General features: G+C 39.7%; 1 protein-coding gene across 1 annotated transcript in view; it reads left to right on the plus strand.

The window, feature by feature from the left end:
• Positions 1-14,388: 14,388 nt before the first annotated feature.
• The window catches only part of KIAA1958 (KIAA1958 ortholog), a 153,737-nt gene continuing 150,275 nt past the window's right edge, over positions 14,389-17,850 (plus strand). Inside the window, exon 1 of the mRNA XM_042912405.1 lies at positions 14,389-14,526. The gene's annotated coding sequence lies outside the window, so the exon portion shown is untranslated. The remainder of the gene's footprint in view (positions 14,527-17,850) is intronic.

Below are 17,850 nucleotides of genomic sequence, written 5' to 3' on the forward strand. Positions count from 1 at the left end.
TCTGTCTGTTTTCTTCTCTGTCATGTTATAAGGATATGCATGTTTGTTCTGGGAAAAATAGAATTTCTGTATCTATAAGACTTGAAATTGTAATTAAAACAGCTAGCTAACATAAGTTTCATTACATGGAATTCTAAGACAGTCTGCCTTTTGTATTTAGTGAGTTTTGCCCTCTGAGCTCTATATTTCATTCACTATTTTCTAGGAAAGTTATTATGAGCAACTAATCAGGTGCCAGCAGTAAAATTAGCTCTTTTCAACACTTTTTCCCTTATAAAAGGAGACTAATCTCTTTTAAACTTTTCAGTTTTGGATTGTATACTAATGGAATCTGAATGATATTTTAGATTTTTATATACTTTTTTGAAGAAGATCATCTACAGTGCATTTTCACAGAAATCACATAAACTACTTAATAATACTATTTGTGAAGACTAATGAAACAAAAAGTTTTTCATTTTAACTAGATTTCTAGGTATGTTACCTATAGTAAAATATTATTAATGTAATTCAAGTAATTATAGTATGTATTTTCTTTTTAAAGTAGGTAATAATGTCCTAAAATAAAATAATTTCTCCCCAGAAGTATGCGTTTGGTCACAGCATTTTACAGTGAACATTAGGGATGCCTTGCTGACTCAGTCTGAGGAGAACGTGACTCTTGATCTTGGGATCATGAGTTCGAACCCCACATTGGGTGTAGAAATTACTTAAAAATAAATAAAAGCTTTTAAAATGAGAACATTAGAATAGTTGGTTGTTACTGGCTGAACTGCATGCTCCAAACTCATTTGTTGAATTCCTAACCCCAGTACCTCAGAATGTGACTGTCCTTGGAGATAAGGCCTTTAAAGAAGTGATTAAGTTAGAATGAGACTTTTAGGGTGGGCTCTAATTCAGTCTGACTGGGTTCCTTATAAGAAGAGGAAATTTGGAGATAAAAGACCAGGGACATACACACAAAGTAATGACCATGTGAGGAACAGCAAAAAGGCAGTCATCTGTAAACCAAGGAGAGAAGCCTCAGAAGAAGCCATTCTACCAAGACTCCTGCTCTCCAGAACTGTAAGATTTCTGTTGGTTTAGCCACCCGGTCTGTGGTATTTTGTTATCGTAGCCCTAGCAAACATAATGATTTGTTTTTCTTTTTTTAAAAAGCTAAGGATAAAAAAAAAAAAAAAAAAAAAAACAAGAAACAACCCTTTCCTTTCATTTCATATGTTAAAAATTCTTGCTCAGAGATGCCTGGGTGGCTCAATTGATTAAGCGTCTGACTCTTGGTCTCAGCTCAGGTCATGATCTCATGGTTTGTGAGTTCAAGCCCCACATCTGGCTCTGTGCTGACAGCACAGAGCCTGCTTGGGATTCTCTCTCTCTCTCTCTCTCTCTCTCTCTCTCTCTCTCTCTCTCTCCCTTTCTTTTCTCTCCTCCACTGGGGCTCTTTCTCTCTCTCTCAAAATAAGTAAACTTAAAAAAAAAAAAAACTTGCTTGGTGTAATTCTTTTACTTCTCATTTTACATTCTCTAATATTACTGAGCTTAATTCTGGCATTCCATAGAATCATAATATTAAAAAGTATTTATCTGTATAGTACAAATGAGGAAACCTGATCAGAGATGGGAATAGACTAGCCCAAAGCCAAAATTAACAGTCCCTATCCAATGAAAACCTCCTAGGATATTATCGTTGAATAGAACCTGAAGACTGCCTCCTCATTCAGGAAGCCCAGATGGATTGCCTTTGGGGTGGCAGCCTCACAACTGCCTTTACATCTGCCAGTCATTTCTAGCTACATGAAGATCCCGGTCAGATGTTGCCAGCAGGCTCGTTTTCTGCTGAAGTTTACTAATTTTTTTTAATGTTCATTTTGAGGGAGAGAGAGAGACAATGTGAGTGGGGGAGGGGCAGAGAGCAAGAAGGAGACAGAGTCTGAAGCAGGGTCCAGGCTCTGAGCTGTCTGCACAGAGCCTGATGCAGGGCTGGAACCGAGAGATTATGACCTGAGCTGAAGTCAGAGGCTTAACGGATTGAGCCACTCGGGCGCCCCTTTACTGAAGCTTATTAAAGACTTCTCTTTTCTGTGCCTTCTCCTAAGTGTCTCAAAGCTTTGGGAAAATAAAAAGTAGAAAATCTAGTGAGACAAGAATTCTGGGTTCTGATCACTCAAACATGAACTTGCTTACTGAGGCTTTAGAACATTAGGAAAAAGTATTTTCACAAGGGCCCTGGTATTCACATCTCTAATTGAGGAAGTTGGGTTAGGTCATCTGCAGCCCCTTTGTGCTCATTATTACTAAGAAGTTCTGAGCCATCTGCAGTATTGTGTCAGAAATAAAGGTGGCCACACCTAGATTCCTGAAGCCTTCTTCTGCCACATCCGCCAGATGCCTTGATGAATTCACCTGTTACCTTTTTTTGGTTCTTACCCATCAGCTGCATTGAAGTTGTGGAACCTCCCATAAGTTTTGAATGGCCATATTGTGTGTTGTCCAGCAACCAGTTGAACCCTATTTCTGAAATTAAAAGGTTTGGAGGGAAATCAAGGTCACTGGGCTTGTGAGTGAGTGAGTGAAGTTCCTTAGACATTTTGAAGATGGTTTGTTGCTAGTAATCCTATATTTCAACAAATCCTCTTATAAAGAACCTCTTAAGCAGAAGGAAAAATGTCTTTTTTTCCTCTGCCTATCAAGTTCTCAGTTGGAGCCTTGTAAATTAGATTAACAAAAGATAGCTTAAGAGAAAAAGAAAGAGAAGTGTATTAACATGTACGTTACACAATTTGACAATAAATTATATTTTTAAAAAAGTGCATTACAAATACATGTGGGAGTATTCAGACATGAGTAACTCAAAGGGGTGGTTAGAACTTGAGCTTATATAACATCTTAACAAAAGAAAATACATTTTTAGAGAAATAATACCAAAAAAAAATGAGTTTCTAGGGTGGCAAATTGTGCAAAAGAAAATACATGGTAGCAAGTTTAGTTTTATAAGAAACTGCCAAGGGGTGCATGGGTGGCACCCGACTTTTGATTTTGACCCAACTAATGATCTCACTGACAGTTGGTGAGTTTGAGCTCTGAGTTGGGTTCTGAGCTAACAGTGCAGAGCCTGCTTGGGATTCTCTGCCTCTCTCTCTCAAAAAAAAAAAATAAACAAACTTAAAAAAAAAAAAAGAAACTGCCAAACTGTTTTCCAAAGTGGCTGTACCATTTTGCATTCCCACTGGCAATGAATTAGTGTTCCTGTTTTCTACATCCTCTTCAGTATTTGGTATGGTCAATGTTGTGGATTTTGGCCATTCTTTTTTTTTTCTTTTTTTTTTTTTTTTTAACGTTTATTTATTTTTGAGACAGAGAGAGACAGAGCGTGAATAGTGGAGGGGCAGAGAGAGAGGGAGACACAGAATCCGAAACAGGCTCCAGGCTCTGAGCTGTCAGCACAGAGCCCGACGCGGAGCTCGAACTCACGGACCGCAAGATCATGACCTGAGCCAAAGTCGGACCAGCCGCCCCGGATTTTGGCCATTCTAACAGGTGTGTAATGGTATCTCATTTTAGTTTGCAATGCTGAACATCTTTTCATATGCTTCCTTGCCTCTCTATCTTCTTTAATAAGGTGTCTATTAAGGTCTTTGGCCCATTTTTAAATTGAGTTGTTTTCTTATTGTTGCAATTTAAGAGTACTTTGTGTATTTTGGAAAACAGACCTTTATCAGCTGTCTTTTGCAAATATTTTCTCCCAGTCTGTAATTTGTTTTCTTATTCTTTGGACATTGCCTTTTGCAGAGCAGAAGTTTTTTATTTTAATGAAGTCCAGCTTAGCAATCATTTCTTTCATGGATTATGCCTTTGGTGCTGTACCTAAAAAGTCATTGCCATTCACAAGGCCATCTCAGTTTTCTCCTCTGTTATTTTGTAGGAGTTTTATAGTTTTGCATTTTACATTTAGATCTGTGATCCATTTTGAGTTAATTTTTGTGAAAGGTGTAAAGTCTTTGTTTAGATTTGTTTTATTTTGCATATGGATATCCAGTTCCAGCACCACTTTTTGAAAAGATTGTCTTCTCCTTTGTCAAAGATCAGTGGACTGTATTTATGTGGGCCTATTTCTAGGTTCTCTATTCTTTTCCACTGATCTATTTGTTTATTCTTTCATCAATACCACACTGTTTGGTTACTGTAGCTTTATAGTAAGTCTTGGAGTCAGGTAGTGAGACTCCTCCAACTTTGTTCTCCTTCAATATTGAGTTGGCAATTCTGGGTCTTTTGCTTCTCCATATAAACTTTGCAATCAGGATCACCTGTCTGGCTTAGTCGGTGGAACATGCCAGTCTTGATCTCGGGGTCATAAGTTCAAGACCCATATTGGGTATAGAGCTTACTTAAAAGAAAAACTAGAAAAAAAACAAAACAAAAGTAAAAGTATTTCTCAGTTAAAAAAAAAAAAAAAACAACAACACTTGAGAATCAATTTGTACAGATGCTGGGTGGCTCTGTCAGTTAAGCTTCCAGGTCATGATCTCGTGGTTTTTGCGTTCAAGCCCCACGTCAGGCTCTGTGCTGACAGCTCAGAGCCTGGAGCCTGCTTCAGATTCTGTCTCCCTCACTCTCTGCCTCTCCCTCACTCATGCTCTATCTCTTTCAAAAATAAACATTAAAAAAAAAATAAAAAAAAAAAAGCAAAAGTATTTCTCAATTAGAAAAACATGTTAGAATCAATTTGTTGATAGCCACAGAATAATTTGCTGGGATTTTGATTGGAATTGCACTGAATCCATATATTAGTTTAGGGCAAACTAACATCTTGACAATATTGAGTCTTCCTATCCATGAATATGAAACACCTCTTCATTTATTAAGTTGTTCTATGATATCTTTCATTAAAGTTTTATAGGTGTCCTCATATAGATCTTGTTAGATTTTGTTAGAGTTGTACCTAACTAAGTATTTTGCAGGATGCTAATATAAGTGGTAATGTGTTTTAAATTTTAAATTTCAGTACTTCCTTAGTGGTATATAGGAAAGTGATTGACTTTTGTATATTAACCTTGTATCCTACAACTTTACTATAATCATTATTATTTCCAGGAGGGATTTTTTAGCCGATTTTTTCAGATTTTCTATACAGACAATTATGTCATCTGTGAACATAGATAGTTTTTATTTCTTTCTTCTTAATCTCAATACCTTTTATTTCCTTTTTTGATGTTATTGCATTAGCTAGAACTTCCAGTATCATGTTGAAAAGCATTAATGAGAAGGGACATCCTTTTGCCTTATTCATGATCTTAGAAAGTTTCTAGTTTCTCACCATTTAAGTATGTTAGCTATAGGTTTTTTGTAGATATTCCTTATCAAGTTGAGCAAGTTCCCTCTGTTCCTAGTTTACTAGAAGATTTTATCATGAGTATGTGTTAGATTTTGTCAAATGCTTTTTCTCCATGTATTGATATGATCTTCTTTAGCCTGTTGATGTCGTAGCTTACATTAATTGATTTTCAAATATTGAACCAGCCTTGCATACCTGAGATAAATCCCACATGGTTGTTTCCATATGAATGTTCATGTCTCCCCTCTTCCCCCGTTTCATGTGGTGAAACCCTAACCCACAAGATAATGGTATCAGGAAGTAGGGCCTTTGGGAGGTGATTAGGTCATGAGGGTAAGGCCCTCATGATTGATATTAGTGCCCTTATAAAATAGAACCAAGAGAGCTAGTTAATCCCTTCCACCATGTGAGGACATGGCAAGAAGTTCCCGTCTATGAACCAGAAATTGAACCCTTACCATATACCAAATCTGTGTGTGCCTAGCCTCCAGAACTATGCAAAATAAATTTTTAGTGTTTAAAAAACTACCCAGTCTCTGGCACAGAGGGTCCCTGACTTAATGATTGCTTAACTTACAGTTTTTCAACTTTATAATGGTGTGAAAGCAGTACACGTTCAGTAGAAACCACACTTCAAATTGGAATTTTATTCTTTTCCTGGGCTAATGATACCTGGCAAATACTCTCATGATGCTGGGCAGTGGCAGTTAGCTGCAGTTCCCAGTCAGCCACGCGATCACAAGGGTGAACAACCTATACACTTACAAACCGTTCTGTACCATACAACCTTTCTATTTTTCATTTTCAGTATAGTATTCAATAAACTGCATGAGACATTCAACATATTATACAATGGGCTTTGTGCTAGATGATTTTGCCCAACTGTAGGCTAATGTAAATGTTCTGAGCATGTTTAACGTAGGCTAGGTTAAGCTAGGATGTTTGGTAGGTTATCTGTATTCAATGCATTTTTAACTTAACAATATTTTCAATTTACAGTGGGTTTATTGGTACAACCCCGTGGTAAGTTGAGGAAGATCTGCACTTTGTTATGGCAGCCTGAGCAGGCTATGAGAGTCATGGAACATAGTTCATTTTATATATTGTTGGGTTCAATTTACTACTGTTTTGTTGAGGATTTTTGTTTCTATGTTCATGAGATAGTGGCCTTTAGTTTTCTTATAATGTCTTTGTCTGGTTTTGGTATTAGGGTAATGTTGGCTTCATGGAATGAATTAGGAATATTTTCTCTGTTTCTTTCTTCTGAAAGGGACTATAGATAATTGGTATAATGTCTTCATTAAATGTTTTTTAGAATTCACTAGCGAATACTTCTTGACCTGGTGCTTTATGTTTTGGAAGGTTATTAATTACTGTCTTGCTTTCTTTCCCATTCATTCTGTATATCTTTGTTCTTCTATTTTCTAGTTCTTCTTCTGTCTTCCATTTCATTCTGTCTTCCATGTAATGCAAGAATATCACAAGATACTTCCTTTACCCATTCCCATCCTTTGTGTTATTTTTGTTATACATTTTATTTCCTGTATGTTATAAGCTCCACAGTATATCGTTTAATAGTTCTGTTAAACAAGTAAATTATCTTTTTAAAAATTAAAAGATGAGAAATGTCGGGGCACCTGGGTGGTTCAGTCAGTTAGGCATCCGACTTCAACTCAGGTCATGATCTCATGGTTCGTGAGTCAAGCCCCATGTCGGGCTCTATGCTGACAGCTCGGAGCCTGAACCCTGCTTTGGATTCTGTGTCTCCTTCTCTCTCTGCCCCTTTCCCATTCACACTCTGTCTCTCTCTGTCTCAAAAATAAATAAAAATTTTTAAAAAATGAGAAATGCCTTTTAAATTTATCCATATGTTTACTATTTGCACTGTAAATATATATCCCTCAGTAACTATCCAAAAATAAACATATCCAAAAGTTTCCTTCTGCCCCTTTGTAGTCATTTATGCTCATCTTCCACACCATTCCTTGCCACTATTGACCTTCTTTCTATCACTAGATTCATTTGCATTTCCTTGGAAATTATATAAATGGAATTATACAATATATACTCTATCATTCTGGCTTTCAATCTGCATAATTATTTTGAGATGTATTCATGTTGCTCCATATATCAATAGTTCATTCCTTTTTTATTATTGCTGAGTAGTATTGCTGAGTATCCATTATATGGATATACCAAATTCGTTTATCCATTCACTTGTTGACAGACATTCAGGTTGTTTCTAGCTTTTGGCTATTACAAATAAAGCTGCTATGAACATTTATGTACAAGCCCTTGTTTTCTCTTGGGTATGGAATGGCTGGATCATATGGTAAGTGTATATTTAACTTAAGAAATTTCCAGGGCTCATTTGCAACTATGTGGATGGAACTAGAGGGTATTATGCTAAGTGAAATTAGAGAAAGACAAATATCATATGACTGGAATGAGGAATTTAAGATACAAAACAAATGAACATAAGGGAAGGGAAGCAAAAATGATATAAAAGCAGGGAGGGGGACAAAATATAAGAGACTCTTAAATATGGAGAACAACAGAGGGTTACGGAGGGGTTGTGTGTGTGGGGGGGCGGTGGGCTAAATGGGGAAGGGGCATTAAGGAATCTACTCCTGAAATCATTGTTGCACTATATGCTAACTAACTTGGATGTAAATTAAAAATTAATTAATTAATTTTAAAAAATTGCTGGGGCGCCTGGGGTAGCTCAGTAGATGTAAGCATTCTGGCTTAAGCTCAGGTCATGATCTCATGGTTTGTGGTTTCAAGCCCCCACATTGGGCTCTGTGCTGACAGCTCAGAGCCTGGAGCCTGCTTCGATTCTATGTCTCCCTCTCTGCCTCTCTCTCTCTCTCTCAAAATTAAACATTAAAAAAATTAAAAAAAAAAAAAAGAAATTGGTAAATTTGTTTCCAAAGTGGTTGTACCATTTTATATTCCATTAGCAATGTATAGAGTTTCATCTGTCCACATTCTCATCAACACTTGATATGTTCAGTCTTTTAAATTTTATCCATTCTAATATGTAGTGGTATCTCATTGTATTTTAATTTTCATATCCGTGATGATGTTAAGCATCTTTCCATGTGTTTATTTGACATTGTATACCTTCCTGGTGAAGTGTCTGCTCAGACCTTTCGTCCATATTTTATTACATTGTTTTCTTATTGAATTATGGTAGTTCTTTATATATTCAAGATACAAGTCATTTTCAGATATTTGCAAATATTTTCTCCCTTTCAACGGCTTATGTTTTTCATTTTCTTACCAGTTATATACATACATTTTTAATACTGATGGAGTTTTAATTTATCCAATTTTTTTAATGAATCATGATCATGCTTTTGGTGTCATAATTAAATCTTGGCTCAACTGAAAACTCTGGAAGTTTTATAGTTTTAAGTATTGCATTTAAGTCTATGATACAAATCAAGTTAATTTTTGTACATGTTGAAAGGTGTAGACCATTTTTCTAACTAGGGCTATTCAATTATTCCAGCATCATTTATTGAAAAACAGCAGATTTTAAAAACAGCTTAAGAGGAACTTCTGGGTTGATGAACATGTGGAGAGTGACACATCTAGAGAAGGCAATGAAGCCTCACACCCTTTCCCCACACCTTCCATATCTTCCATCTGGCTGTTCCTGAGTTACTAGTAACTAGTAATCTAAAACAGGTTAATTAAAAATAAAAAGAATCTAATAGAACTTTGAAATGTATAATATAACCTATTAAACCTTTGCAATAATATAACTTGAGGGTTTCGTTATTGTAGGGTTAATGCAAAACATTGTTGAAACACACACAAAAAAGCATGACAGTAAAGTTAGTGAAACTTAAAAGTATACACAGTTGACCATATATTTATCCAAGAAAGGACCAAATCACTTCCCAGCTATTCCCTACCCCTCTAGGAGATAAGAACTTTAATTCTCCCCAGTTTGAGAATAGGAGCTGGGCAGAGGATGGGAGCCAGTATCAAGTGGCATTAGATCTAAATTTGAAATATGGTAGGGTGTTTTATGGCAGTTTACTAATTTTCATGTTTGCTGTGTCCAATCTGCTGTTAAACCTATCTATTGGATTTAGAATTTTAGTTAGTACGGTTTTTGGTTCTGGAAAAATTTTTTTGGTACTATCTTCTTTTTTTTTAATGTTTATTTATTTTTGAGAGACAGAGTGAGCAAGCGAGTGGGGGAGAGTCAAAGGGGGGACTGAGTATCCAAAGCAGGCTCTGTGCTGACAGGAGCAAGCCCGATGGTGGGGCTCAAACCCATGAATTGTGAGATCATGACCTGAGCCAAAGCCAGATGCTCAACCAACTGAGCCACCCAGGCGCTCCACCTTTTTTTTTTTTTTTTTTTTGTTAATGTTTACTTATTTTAGAGAGCATGAGCAGGGAAAGGACAGAAAGAGAGGGGGACAGAGGATCCAAAGTGGGCTCTATGCTGACAGCAGCGAGCCTGATGCGGGGCTTGAATTCATGAACCATGAGAGATCATGACCTGAGCCGAAGTCGGACACTCAACCAACTGAGCCATCCAGGCACGCAGTACTTCTTGTAACAGCTTTATTGAGGTATAATTCACATACCATATAATTCACCCATATAAAGTGTATAATCTAGTGGTTTTCATATATTCAGAGTTGTGAAACCATCATCAGCATCAAGTTTAGAAAATTTTTCATCACCTCAGAAAGAAACCCTTTATTTTTTAGCAGTTACCCCATTTTCCCCCCAAAGCCTCTCAGGCCTAGACAACCACTAATCTATTTTTTTGTCTCTAGACTTGCCTATCTGGACATTTCATATAAATAGAACCATAGAATATATGGTCTCTTGTGACTGGTTTTCTTCACACGGCATGTTTTCAAGGTTGATCCAAATTGTAGCATGTACAGTACTTCATTCCTTTTATTGGCTGAATAATACTCCATTGTATGAACGCACCATTTTTTACTTATCCACTCAGCAGTTGATGAACATTTGGGTTGTTTCTGCTTTTTGGTCATTATGAATAATATTGCTATGAACATTCATGTACAAGTTTTGTGTGCATGTTTTCATTTCTCTGGGGTATATACCTAGGAGAAGAATTGCTGAGTCATACAGTAGCTTTGTTTTACCTTTTGAAGAAATGCCAGTCTGTTATCCAAAGCATCTGCACCATTTTAACAATATCACTAGCAGTGTATGAGGGTTTCAGTTTTCCACATCCTTACTGACACTTGTTATTGTCTTTTTCATTATAACCATCTTGGTGTGTAGTGATATCATTGTGGTTCTGATTTGTGTCTCCCTGATGGCTCTATTTCATTCTTTTTTAAAGGTTCTAGCTCTCTAGTGAAATTCTCCATTTTGTTATTGATGTTCTTGAACATATTAACCATAATTGTTCTAAAAGTTGCATATAAAACTACAGTATCTGGATCATGTGTACATCTAATTCTAAAGTCCTTTTTTTTTTTTTAAGAGAGAGAGCACAAGTGGGGTAGAGGGGCAGAGGGAGAGAGAGAGAGAGAGAGAGAGAGAGAGAGAGAGAGAATATCCCATGCAGGCTCCATGCTCAGTGTGGAGCCTAATGTGGGGCTCGATCCCCCCATCCTAGGATCATGACCTGAGCTGAAATCAAGAGTTGGATGCTCAACTGATTGAGCCATGAAAGCACCCCTGTTTCTAAAGTCTTTTTTTCTTCTTGGCTTTTGTGCAGTTAGTTTTTTCTTGGTGTATTTGGTGATTGTTGATAGAATGTTAGATATTGTATATGAAATATTAAGATTCTTCCAAGAAGATTTTTTTCTTGCAGGCACATAGAACATGGAAAGATCATCTTGACCCACCTAGTCATTTAAATAGTTCAGGCTGGGGCACCTGGGTGGCTCAGTCGGTTGAGCGCCCGACTTTGGCTCAGGTCATGATCTCACCGTCTGTGAGTTCAAGCCCCGCGTCGGGCTCTGTGCTGACAGCTCAGAGCCTGGAGCCCGTTTCAGATTCTGTGTCTCCCTCTATCTGACCCTCCCCCGTTCATGCTCTGTCTCTCTCTGTCTCAAAAATAAATAAAACATTAAAAAAATTAAAAAAAATAAATAGTTCAGGCTGTTTCAGGCATTGTTAGTGCTATTTCTGATATGATTTTACTCTTAGGGTATAGTTCTTCAAGGGTCTCAACTGTAAGTTTGAGGTTTCACTGGGACCCTTCCTTCCTGTTTAATTCTCTCTAACACTATACGACAGTCAAGTGTTGTTGCCAAGATTTTTTTTTGTGGGGGGGGTACTCAGCAGTTTCATGGCTTCTTGCCTGTTGCGTGCACAAAGCAAATGTCTGTTGTGTGTACAAAGCAAATGACACATAGAGTGATTGACTCCTTTTGCCATGATTGCCTTTTCTCTGGGATGTTGGCCTCTTAAGTCCTAGCTGCCTTGATAGACTTGACCTCCAAATTTTGTATCCATAGCCCAATCAGACTGTTGAAAATTCTAGGATGCTCCTCACTGGTTTCTATACTCCTAGACACAAATCAACAATGCCCTAAGAAGGAAAAGTGATTGAGAATATAGGATTCACTTCAATGTGTTTCCCTTCTTGCTGAGCTCTGGGACTCTCAAGCCTTGGTTGCCTAGGTTGCTCTACAATAGCTTTAAACAGTTTTTGTTGTTGTTTTAATGTTTTAAATACAGATTTTATAGTCCTTAGTGGGAGAAGTAGTTTGTTCAACAAAGTATCCCACCATAGCTGAAAGCCTGCATCATTGAAGAAATTCATCATGATGGAAATATCCTTTAAATGGGACTGCATTCTTTTTGTTTATTTATTTATTTTGAGAGAGACAGAGCTCAAGTGGGGGAGAAGCAGAGAGAGCGAGGGAGAGAGAGAATCCCAAGCAGGCTCTGTGCTATCAGCACAAATGCGGGGCTTGAACTCACAAACCGTGAGATTATGACCTGAGCCAAAATCAAGAGTCAGATGCTTAACCAACCGAGCCACCCAGGCACCCCAGGGATTGCATTTTTAAAAAGTTATTTGTAATAAAACCAAAACAAAAACATGTAATATAAAATTTATCCTGTTAACCACCTTTAAGTTTGCAGTTCAGTAGTGTTAACTATATTCACATTGTTGTGTCACAGATCTCTAGAACTTTTTCATTCTGCTAAACTGGAACTCTATTCTCGTGGAACAACTCCCCATGTTCCTCTCTCCCCAATGCCTGGCACCAGCCATAATACTGTACTTTGTTTCCATGATTTTGGCAACTCTAGGTATTTCACATAAGTGGAATCATGCAGTATTCCAATAGTCCTTTTGTGACTAGTTTACTTCACTCATCAGAATATTTTCAAGGTTCCTTCCTGTTGTAGCGTTTGACAGGATTTCTTTCTTAAAATTTAAGACTTAAGTCTGAATAAGATTCTATTGTATGTATATGCCACATTTTGTTTATTTATTCATCCAACTGTGGACATTTGGGCAACTTCCACCTCTTGGCCATTGTGAATATGCTGCAGTGACCACGGGTGTGCAAATAACTCTTCAAGTTTCTGCTTTAATTGCTAGACATATACCCAGAGGTGGGATTTCTGGCTCATAATTTTATTCTTTTTGCGGAGCCTCCATACTGTTTTCTATAGTGGTTACACCATTTACATTTCCATCAGTAGTGCACAGGGTTCCAATTTCTCCACAGGATAACATATTTGAAATATGTGGCAAGTAACTGTTGTTTGTTTTTTGGACAGACATTATTTTGTCAAAAATGTTCACATGGATTTTTTTTTTTTTTTAATTAGCCTATGCCGGGAGGAGTCCTGATGTTGACAGAGCAAGGTGTTAAGAATCCTTCTTTGTTTAGAAGTTAGTCTCTTTCTCCGCCTCATATTCTTCTCTCCCCTCACATACCCCAAGCGTAAAAGGGACTAAGGTGTCCTTTGTCACAGTGGGGTGAGGCAAGGATGTGAGCACCCCATAGCTAATAAGATATGCTTTAAATGTTATTTATTACCACTATTACTTTTTGGAGATACTTAATGCTATAAGTAGAAAGGGAGTTAAGAGCATGGTGCCAAACTATCTGGGATGAATCTGGGTTCCTCCAGCTACCATCTGATCCTGGGCAGATGTCTTAATTTCTCTGTGCCTGTTTCTTCATCCATAAACTGGTAATGCTAACAACACTCACTGCATAGAGTTCTTCGGATTAAACAAATTAATATTCTCTAAGCACTTAGTGTTAACCCCGAACACATATTAAGTGCTATAAAAGTGTGCTAGATAAAATAAAGGTGGAAGGCGCCAGCCCTACCTCTGTTGTACCAAGCTGTCTAGGTGATACTATTGTACACCTCCCTGGTTCTAGTGTGTTTTAGGTGTTAAGTTGCCCCTCTCTCTCTATGGGATGCACGCGAGTGTGGTAGTTGGCTTGGTAACTTCTACTGGGCTGTGGTGACTGTGGGTTAGATGTGTCAGCAGGAGGTGTTCCTGGACGTGCCTGGGTGTGGAGGTGACTCTACTCGGTGCGTTAAAACAGGTGTTACACACCAGACGAACGGAGCAGGTTCTTGCAAGTTCTGCTCCTTGGGTTTAGGTGGAGCTGTATGGAGCTCCAAGGAGCAGTGGGGACCGCGGCAGGACGGAGAGCTGCCCACTTCAGAACATAGCGGGGATAGTGACTTTCACACCTGTCTGGGTGCAGAGACCCGAGCCCGTGCGCGCCGGTGTGTGGTAGGAGGGTCGGTCCACACCTCCTCCGGGCAGCGACGACCGCGAGCTCGGAGCGCCTCGTAGGAGGTGTCGTTACACACTTCCTGTAGGTCTCGCGGACCACGGCGCGTTTCCGGTGCCGGCTGGAGCCCGGGGTCCGAGCCCCCGCCCCGTTCGCCGGCCCCGCCCCGCCCGCGCCCCGCCCCCAGCCCGCCGCGCTCCGAGCCGGGCGCGCGGAGCCCGGGGCGCACGGAGCGGCGCGCGCCGGTCGGCAGAGCCAGGCTGGCGCCCCCGCCCCCCGCTCCGCGCCTCCGTCCGCCCGGCGCCTTCCCCGCTTTTCTTGCCGCCGCTCCCCGGCCCTCTGGCCGCTTTCCCTCCCTCCCCTCGGTCCCGCCCCGTCCAGCCCGGGCTGCCCGGCTCCCGCAGGCCCCCCCGCCGCCCGCGTTCCTATGGACAGACGCACAGACACCTGCAGGTGGGTGAGAGCCCGCGCGCGGGGCGGGGACGAGCGCGCCGACGCTGCGACCTGGGCCGGGGAGCCCCTTTGTGTGGGGGGCGGCCGCGCTGGGGTCCGGGCTGTCTCCCCTTCGGCCGCCAAGCAGTGACCCGGCTGAACCCTCTTTTGTCTTCTCGGGGGGGGGGGCGGGGTGGGAAGGCCGAGAGTCAGGGCAGCGACCCGGGCGGCCAGCCGTCGCCGGGCTTGGGGGCGCGACGGGTGAGACCCCAGGCGGCCGAGCGGGCTCCGGGAGCGAGCTTCGGCGGCCGAGGCTCTGGTCAGCCTTCGCGGGGCCGGCGCGGCTCCCGGCATCTCCTGTCGCCGCCGCGGGCGCGCTGCGTGGGTCTGGCTCGCCTGCTCCTGCTCTTGGGTCTGTTTGGAGGTGGGAAGGAGGGCGGGAAGGAGAAAGAAAAGATCTGCCCTCTTAGTTTCCAAGTGTTGAGATGGTTGTGGAGAGAGGGAGAGAGGTGGTTCGGGTCTTTGCCCGACTTGTTTCCCTCGCGAGAGGCACGCTGAGGTGCGTGTGGGGCGTGTGTGGAGGAACGTGCATCGCTTCGGTCCCTTATTTATTGTTTCTAACGGAGGAGGGCTTTCTCCGAAGCGCTCTTCCGCCCCCTCCCCCATCCGAGGCTGCGCACAGTGATTTGTGTTTGTTATCAAATACATCGACAAATGTATTCCCTGGGTGCAAGGAGGCTGGGTTGACCAGAATCAAACCCAGATCAGAGAAGGTTTCTGGTTTTCGGGTGGTTCCTCTTCTGTTTCTTAAGATTAGGTTGGGACTTTGAGGCAAATCAAAGATGAACATGGCTGTGATTTTTTTAGGAATTTTTGGATATCTACCCGTATTTTAAAGTTTGATGGTAAAGTTTTGCTATTTCCCAGACTCCTTAGGATTAGCCTGACCGAATCTTCTACCTATTAAGTAAACAGTTAACAAGCGACTCAGATAGTGATAGCTTCCACAGTGGAGGTTAAGTTGGAGCGCAGTAAACATCTAGTTTTCCGTTCAGGCTAAAACCTTTATTTTTGCTGGTTTAAAATATGAGATCTTCCACAGCGTATGGGGAGATCGTGAATGTTAGAACTGATTTTTCTCCCTGTGATTGTTCCTTCCCTCTTTTATTCTATGTTTTTATGTATTCTCTCTTTACAAAACCTAACGATTGGGTTGCACTGGTGGATATAATTTTTTGAAAAGTACCGTGGGTGATATTTCCGGTTTATGTTATTTATCTGAGTTTCTTATGAAGAGTTGATATATATTTGTAGATATCCAAATTGTAAGTGAAGTTGAATAAGTACCCAGAAACTTAATATTGCACGTTCAGATTTTTAATGCAGGTACAGATTTATATCTTTATATTAATCTCAGTTTACTCACTTCTGGAGACTTTTTTTTTTTTCTTTTTGTCTATTGTTTGGAATCCATGTAGACAAATTTAAATCTGACTTATCAAGGAGATTAAAAAAATAGTTTTGGGTACACTCAGTTATATATACAGCTTTATGTAGAAAACAGAGGCTTTCCTTGAAAAACATAGTGGTGCAAAATATTTAAATTTTCATCAAATGAGATATAGAAAGCAATGTGCTTCTACAGACGCAATGTGCTTTCATCAGAAAGCAGAGCACACTTTAAAAAAAAAAGGTTTTCTTTTTACATTTATTTATTTTTGAGAGACAGAGTGAGACAAAGTGAGAGTGGGGGAGGGTCAGAGAGAGAGAGGGAGACACAGAATCCGGAAACAGGCTCCAGGCTCTGAGCTGTCAGCACAGAGCCTGACGCGGGGCTCGAACCCACAGCCCGTGAGATCATGACCTGAGCCGAAGTCGGTCGCTCAACAGACTGAGCCACCCAGGTGCCCCAGCAGTGCACAGTTTTAATGCAGTTTTAATTAGGCAAACTGATTTTTGTCCTTATGAAGAGGGGACCATTTTAGTATGCCAAAAAGAGTGATCTTCTTCTAGGAGAAAAATTTATCCTAGATTCTAGCCCTAGTTACATTAACAGATTAATATTATTGCATGCCTAATTTTATGTATACCTGGAGTGTACATTTTTGTACACTTAAAACCTAGAAGAGGCTACTTCTAACATTTGTCTCACCAGCCCCTTTGAATTGATCAAATTATATTCTTGCTTTGACTTCCTGTCTAGATTAGCTAAACCAAATTAGGCTGCATAGAGCTCAGTTCAAGGCACTAGTAAACTCTTGAGCAGGGTTCTTCTTTTTCAATAAGGATGGCCCAAAGAGCATGGGTATTGAAATTTGTTCGGGCTTATTGTCCTAATTTGTTTTTTTGTTTTTTGTTTTTTTTATTATTGTCCTAATTTGTATTAGGAATGGGATGGAATTCGAAAACACTCCCAGAGTTTCAGCTATTAGATTACACACTCTTTATCAGTTCTTAGAAATTTCAAAAAAAGATAAGCTAACAACTTGAATTGCTTGTTTATGTATTTATTTATAGGACTGGCAGTTGGAGGGATAAGGTTTAACAAAGAGTCAGTGTGTAAATTAAACATTAAGAGTGTGTGGCCTGTTTTGAGAATTGCTTGGCAACTTGTAGTTATGCCTAACAGTTTTCTGGGATTGGCAGTGTAGTGTCTTTACGTGGGCTGGCTAAAAGATAACACCTAGTTTTTTTTGCTTTGTTTTTATTTTTGGCTCTGATATGTGGATATTTTTTGGTTTTTGTATAATTAGCAGTAACATTTTAGTGTAATCAGAAGCAGTGCAGAGAACCTTACATATTTTCAATTGATTTCTCTTCTGTTATGTCGGTGTTTAGGAAGGCATATAAATTATTTTTCAGTCTTCATGGTTGAAATTTTTTTCAGCTACTAAATGTTACTTCCAGAAATTTTGAATTTTTATGTAAAGTTGGGTTTTAAATATACTTGAGCAATATAAACTGACATTTACCAGTTTCTTTTTTTTTTTTTAAACAACACTAAGCTGTCCAGTTAAATTTGATAGGCTTGAAAATCTATAGACTTTTCCTGCTTGTTAGTTACCAGCGTGTTACCATTAAAGGAAACCCAAAATGGCCACTTGAGATTACTTGGAACCCTCAAAGGACTAGTATTATCATTAGTAATAACCAAATGGAAGCTGAAAAGTAGCAATTTTATTCTTTATAATAGATCTGTGACTTTCAGATCCTTCTTTTTCATGAAGTTTTTTGTAGCCTGGTGTGGAAGCAGGTCTTGACTGTTAGAAGTGTGGACAGTGACCTCTCATTCCAGCCTTTATCGTCCTGCATTGTTTAAGAACGGCACAAACTCGTGCTGCTCTT

Source organism: Panthera leo, chromosome D4 (assembly GCF_018350215.1).
Source record: "Panthera leo isolate Ple1 chromosome D4, P.leo_Ple1_pat1.1, whole genome shotgun sequence".
NCBI lineage: Eukaryota > Metazoa > Chordata > Mammalia > Carnivora > Felidae > Panthera > Panthera leo.